This window comes from Micropterus dolomieu, linkage group LG23 (genome assembly GCF_021292245.1).
Source record: "Micropterus dolomieu isolate WLL.071019.BEF.003 ecotype Adirondacks linkage group LG23, ASM2129224v1, whole genome shotgun sequence".
Lineage (NCBI taxonomy): Eukaryota > Metazoa > Chordata > Actinopteri > Centrarchiformes > Centrarchidae > Micropterus > Micropterus dolomieu.
The window spans coordinates 19279619-19286441 of NC_060172.1; the positions used below are offsets into that span (position 1 = coordinate 19279619).

Consider the following 6823-nt stretch of genomic DNA (forward strand, 5'->3'; position numbering starts at 1 on the left):
TTACACATGCAGCAGATACCAAGCACTATTTGCATTCATTTGGAGTACTGTTTTGGCTACCCTATTCACTCTTCTTTTAGCTCTACTCAGTCTCCACAGACTCTAGAGGGAAATAACTGGCTCTTTAGCTGTTAAATGCTCCACTATGTTCACAAGATTGTCTGTTTGGTGTTGGTCAGGTTCAGCAGGTAGTGTGGCTTTATCAGAGCTTTTTTCCCCAGGAAAGAGCTGCCTGCTGCAGCTGGAAATGATGCTGCTGAGAGGGGTGAGACTGAACCAAAACAGTAACGTTGTGGGCCATAAAACCAAAACAATGAGCTGAACGATGCTAAAAACCTTCCTAGAGGTGAGGGGTTATGTGGAGTCGGGTGATCCATTTGTGTTTTCATCACTATAATTTAATTATAAAAGACTCCTTTTACAAATGGAAACATTTCCAAGTGACGGTAACTTTATATGCATTTTACCACCAAGTGAGACCTGAGTGAGTTTAAACATCAACAAGGCAATATGAAGGTGGAAAACATCCAGTTGATTCATACATTTTTGATCTTGAGCTAAATCACAGCCATCTGTACAGACTTCACTGTAAAAGCCCACACCTCTCTTCCTCCCTCTACCTGGTAATGGAAAAGTACAACCATTCCAGCAGGTGTATCTAATCCTGCAGATAAGCAAATCAAACAAGGGGGAGTTATCGCAGTCATCTCTCTGTGATAAGATTAGAGGTTATGAAGACAGAGGCTTAAGACAGTTATCTACATGCTCATCCTGAAGACACTACAGGTGCACACAGAGACAGCATCACGTAGACGGACTGAAAAACGTTGAGCCACTGGATGGTTACAGCACAAGTAATTAATAAACTTACTAAAAAATTAATTAATTTTGAAAATGTTCCTTCATATCAACATCTGCAATGCTTCCACCACTTTGAGGGTAGTGGGGTTTTAATAAAGCTTTTGGATTTTGTTTGTTTTGCTAGCAGGACCCAAATGCAGGAACCAGGTTGGAGTCTGAGGACTTGGCTTGACAGCGAGCAGAAACATGCATGCAGAAAACAGGTAGGTATGGTTGTGGTGGGTAGGTGGCCAAAAAACAAACAAGGCAGTGTGGACAATGTGACAAAAGCCATGAGGCAAAATGTCAGATAGGCTATATATAAATATACAGAGACACTAATGGTGAAATGAGGTGCAGCTGGTGAGGCAGGCAGCAGGTCAACTAAGGCTGATGAGGGAATCAGCAAAAGGTGTGCAGAGGGGGGGAAGCACTGAGGGAGCCTGTTGATGGTTCGCCTGAAATATTACAAAAAAGAAAAGAAAAACACACATATTTTCTCTCTTACTATAGTAGTAATGTAGATAATTTAGGTTTATTTTGTTTAAAGATATGTAGTGAGATCTTTGCCTCTAACTTTTATACAATGGAGGTGGATGGATTTTCATTTTTTCTTTTAGACAATGCAGTCACAATCTATCACCACTGATAGGTTCGGTATTCATTACATTATACGCTAAACATTGGCATGTTCACACTGTGAGCATGTTAGCAGGCTGATGGTAGCATTTAGCTCATGATTGCAGCCTCACAGAGCTGGTAACATGGCTGTAGACTTGTTTACATTTACTTAAGTCTCCCTTGAAAATGAGATCAGTCTCAATGGGATTTAACTGATTAAATAAATGTTAATAGTATTATTATGAGGTGCTCACAGCTTTGAAAAAATACTGCCTCTCTGAATAATCACTTTTTATGGGAACTACTTTCCAGTGATGAAATAGTCCCCAATAATGTCACTGACAATGCCTGCTGTGGCTTATCCCAAGTAACAGGGCCAGTGTTTCTGTAAAAAGATGAATGTAAGCAAATTGTTTATGTGATAATTCAATATTTCAAAGCTTGTCTTTAAAACACTATAAGCTAACTATAACTCTAACCATTTTCTTATAAATCAGATTTATGGAAACTGTTACTTTCCTTGGGAAAATGTATGTCTTTGTCTTCTTTAATGCAATTACAAACATTCAGGCAGTGTATTACTGAACTGTACATCCATGCACAGTACAGCCATTCACCTCATTATTGTACTCATATAATTCATGCCTCGTATGGAAAAATCTGCCTTTGCTACTCCTCCCATTTATCAGTTTTCCTTTAATTGCCCTCAAGTCTTAATATTTAAACAGCAAATTAATGACAGCTGATGTTTAACCATCACTGTGCAGAATCAGGTATTCGCAAACTGTTTCCACATTCATCTACTGAAGTTTCTTTGCGTTCTCCTGAAGTCTGAGTTCAGTGTACCTACAAGATGATTTTGTTATAGCACAACTAGTTTGGAAGCCAATTGTGGTCCAATATGACACTTACACAGGTGTGTTGTGGAGACATTTTACATTGCAGCAGAATTTGTAGATGGAAGATGTGCTTTTAATAACAATTACATTTTATTTGTGGAAAAAGCATATCAGAGTATTGATATGTCTTAAAACATATGGTGGCGATCTTTCATTTTTAAAAAGTGAAACTCAATGGATTGCTAAAAACACACATGGTTAGATAGATAGTTGACTATTTGCTATACATCTAAAAGTAAATTGTTCTTTGCTAATACTAATAATAAGTAAGAGAGAGTGCATTAAGATATTATCTAAACAAATTTTATTTCAGGTGCCACATATTCACACACGGCAATGCTGGACCTCCCACACAAGGACATCGGTTTCCTCTTGAGAGAAGCTTTTGTAGTTAATCCACTCCCAACTGTTCTCTGTATCACAGAGCGTGCTCCATGAAGCAGAAAGCAATCTTTCAGAAAAGAAAGGGAAAAAAGAGCTGATTTGATTGATGATGACTGACGTGAGCCTCTACCACATCCTGATAATATATTTCTCATAATCACACCCCGTTTCCAACTGCACTTCAGTTGTGCCACATGCCTCTAGCAATGAAATATCCGAAAGTCAGCTGCCCCAGCGTGAGTGCAGCACTCTGCACCACTGACTCTTTAGAACAGAGCCCAGAGACACCAATTTGTCCGTCGACAACAGCCACAATATACCAAAATATAATACAGTGTTTTGAGTAATGCCTGCTATTCACACATTTCTCTCATTCTGTTTCCCTTAAATTTATGATTCTCCTGCTCTCTTGATATTGCTGTTGCTCTCTTCACCAAAATAAGTGCAACAAGTTCTCATCCTATCTGTGAGTCATGCTGAAAGGCATTCTGGGAAATCATTAAGAGGAAGATGTTTACACCGTGTCCCAATTCAGTTCTAAAAACTAAACTATAAAATCCTGTATGCACCAATACAGTGCATGATTTTGGCAATTAGCTGAGTGTGAAAGAAATGCTTGTATTTTTATCATGTACTAACTGTGCTTCTGTGAGCAGATGTGTAGGTAAAAAGCACAAGAACAAGATGTGTTATTGGTTAGCTTCAGGCAGAAAAACAATTTGGTTAGGTTTAGAAAAACACTGATTTGGATTAAAATCACTACTTTGTTGAGGTAAGGTGTTACGGTTCCCAGGGATAAGTACCTCAATAGCAGATATGTAACCTGTATGAAAGCAGGTGAAACAGGAGCAATGAAGATACGTCTGCGTTTTGCTCCAGATTGCTTCTCTGGTTGTTTTATTAAACAACTCAAAACCAGGTTAACACAACACATTTTTGTTTGAAGCATTTCAGTTCAATGTCCAGGCCCAATAAAGCTTAATCACATATTCAACACTCTCACCGTTTCAATAAAACACCTTCTCACTCTGGTCAGTTACTGTCTCTGTGATAAATACATTTCCCTTGACTTTCACATTCAATAAACATCATAATTTAAATACCTTTTCTTCTTACAGTATGTAACTGCTTTTACACTCCTATTTACATCTAATATCACTTGGGCATGGCCTATACTGGCCCTTTAATGTGTCAGAATTGACAATAAACATTTTCCCACCGCAAACTTTAAATGTCTGATATTCGTAGCGCCAACATGGCGTTATCGCGGTAAAACTTTGACAGGGCAAACTTACTTCCTGTCAGGAGCAATGAAGATACGGTGCGTCTGCGTTTCGCTCCAGATTGCCTCTGAGGAAACAGCGGCGGTGCCGCTCGCCCACCAGTCCCCGTAGCAACCAGCATGACCACAAACGTTCCACCTCACTGCTCCACAGAAAACTGTATGGCCCAATCCCAATGTCCCCCTTAAATCCTAAGCCCTGAACCCTCACAGACTTTACTTACGTCACTTGGAAAGTGATTGAGTGCAAGAGGCTGCAAGGGATCAAAATGCTGTAAACAGGAACGGGACAGCACTTTGCCATATTATCACACTACCTTGATGACACTGAAAGATGTTGCACACTTTTTATTTTATGCTTTTGCCTGATTTTTAAGTCATGCAGGCTCAGAGTGGAGGAGAGGTAAATGTAAATATGTATTTGTCAATAATCAATACACTATTGTTGGTCAAAACAGCATCATTAAGCAAAGACTAAAATAAATAGTTTAATAAACAAAGTGCTTAATAAGGTGATTGCATTCCTCTGACTTCATGTGTTCTATGTAGCCTACCATCTTAAGTTAAGAAAAATTCTAACAAACAATGCTTGTTTGTTTACCGTTTTCTTCTTCTTCTCCTATAACGCAGATTTGCCGTGATTTTTCTCTCCCTTCCGGGCTTCCCCCGGTAACCCTGGTAGCCCCCGTGTTTCACGTCATACCGTTATGAACTGTGGGTAATTCCCTCAGGCAAAGTCTGCAGAAATGCGGACTTACGAAAAGGGTCTAAAAAGGGATCAAAATGTCTGTGAGAGAGCCCTCGCGCACTTAACGATTTGACAGTGGGACAGCCCTAAGCCCTCACAGATTTACCAAGAACGCACCTCAAAGTCTGTTAGTCTGTGAGGGTGGACACTGGGATTGGGCCTATACCTCACTGTTAGTCCAACACCAGTTATTTTCCTCCTTAAATTAAAACACAAATATACTCAGGTCAAAAAGAAGTGCTCTTAAAGGCACTGAAAATATACTAGAAATTCAAATAGTATGCTTATATTAAGGCAAGGCAAGTTTATTTGTATAGCACATTTCAACAACGAGGTAATTCAAAGTGCTTTACATATGTAGCAGACCTAAAAAATTTTAGTTATGCATTTTTAATAAATTTATGAGAACTGATACCCAATTATGAATTAATATTCATAAAATCAAAATTTCCTCATTAAGGGCACCACCGGAGTTGTTATAATCCTAGAGTCTCCGGACCTCTAGGTAGTTTTGAATAATTATACAATTATTACTAGTGATCAGTTAGTTAATAATCGCTCAATTATCTTAAATCAGTCAGTCAGTCTCATATCTAAAGGGTCAATTCTCTTCGCAGGAACTAGAAATAGACAACACACACAGCTCTTGATTATATTACAGTGAATTTATTCTCTAAGGTGATAAAAAGATGGTTGGATACAGGGAACATAAACATTTGCTGAACAATGAGCCTGGAGGTTCGATTGTGGGAAGCATTTGACTCATACGGCCTAGAAGAGCTAATGAAAGTCAACAAATGCTATGATTTTAAGCTTTAAAATGGACATCTGATCACAGAACATGTGTTAAGTCTTACTGCTTGTCGACAGCCTGCTTTCGGCCTGTTGCACGGGTCCCACGCTAGCTGCCCGATCCTGGCTTTTTGCTAGGGATTCTCCGGGGTTTTCCGTGTCTGATTGAAAACGCCTCCTCCGTCTGGCAATTCGGCTGTTTTCAGGTTTCCTTCGTTGTAGCTGGCGAGACCACGTGGCTTGGTCTGACATCGGTGAAGTTGGCTCGACGAAAAAAGCTTAAAATGGAACTTGATCGTTCCTGAATTAGTCCAGTGTAACTTAACGGACTGATAACTTTAACAAACAAAAGAAATAAAAAAAAATAAAACAAACTGAAGGCACTTCATGTGTGTAGCTTCAAGCGAAACAAAAGGCCTGTTTCGCTGGCCGACTGAGGGCGTTGCCTGGCGCAGCACGCCAAACGCGTGCCGAAGCGTTCAGCGAGCAGAGCAGAGTGGAAGAGAGCCAACAGCGAAGAGAAGAGAGTGCGCGAGGTCGCGTGTCGCTCTTATGTTGCCTGGGGCGTGGTTCCCCAGGGGGCGTCTCAGGTTTCATGAGGAAAGCTTAGATTAAATCAAAGATCATCTCTCCTTAGGAACTGGGAATATTGTTGATTCATCCTTAAATTCAAGCTGGTGATTAAGAGTATAGTAAAACATTCCTTTGTCATCATTTCTAAAGGAATTTTGTGGGAAAGTATTATGAACAAGCATTGATTACATTAGATGAAGGAGTGTCTTGCTGAAAATAAAAACACTGCACAAGTAACTTTCTTTTCAGCACTAATATCAACAACAGATAGCAACAGTTAACATAACTACTCAAATAGAGGCAAACGTAATCAGGTAACTAAAGATTTAATTAAACTTAATTAAATGCTTTGAGTCTTTGGAGACTGCAGTCCTTTTACATTGAAAGTTCAGTGTCTGGACCATGTCACACTTGGGTGAGACAGGGGTTTTCCTTTTTGATGTGGTAATAAAACAAAGAATAAGGTCAGTTGCCACGGAAACGTGTGTGGGGGGGCCAGTTTTGATAGGCTGTTTAGGGAAATGCCAATGGCTGGTTCGTGTCCCTTTGTCAGTTTAACAGTCAGGCCCCGCGTTATCAGCTTCGGAATCAAAAAGGTGCCAGTTTTATGGTCGGGATAGCACTTAGAGAAAGCAACTTTGACCCCTCCCCTTCTTCTCTGGGGAGGAGAAAGGAATTTAGGGT

The 6823-nt window shown here is 39.8% G+C and overlaps 1 long non-coding RNA gene across 1 annotated transcript; it reads left to right on the plus strand.

Annotated features, from left to right (window-relative positions):
- The first annotated feature begins 744 nt into the window (after nucleotides 1-744).
- LOC123962649 lies at nucleotides 745-3543 on the plus strand. The gene is made up of 3 exons (XR_006823027.1): nucleotides 745-854; nucleotides 986-1064; nucleotides 2674-3543. It is a non-coding gene; the product is annotated as an uncharacterized LOC123962649 (long non-coding RNA).
- The last annotated feature ends 3280 nt before the right edge of the window (nucleotides 3544-6823 follow it).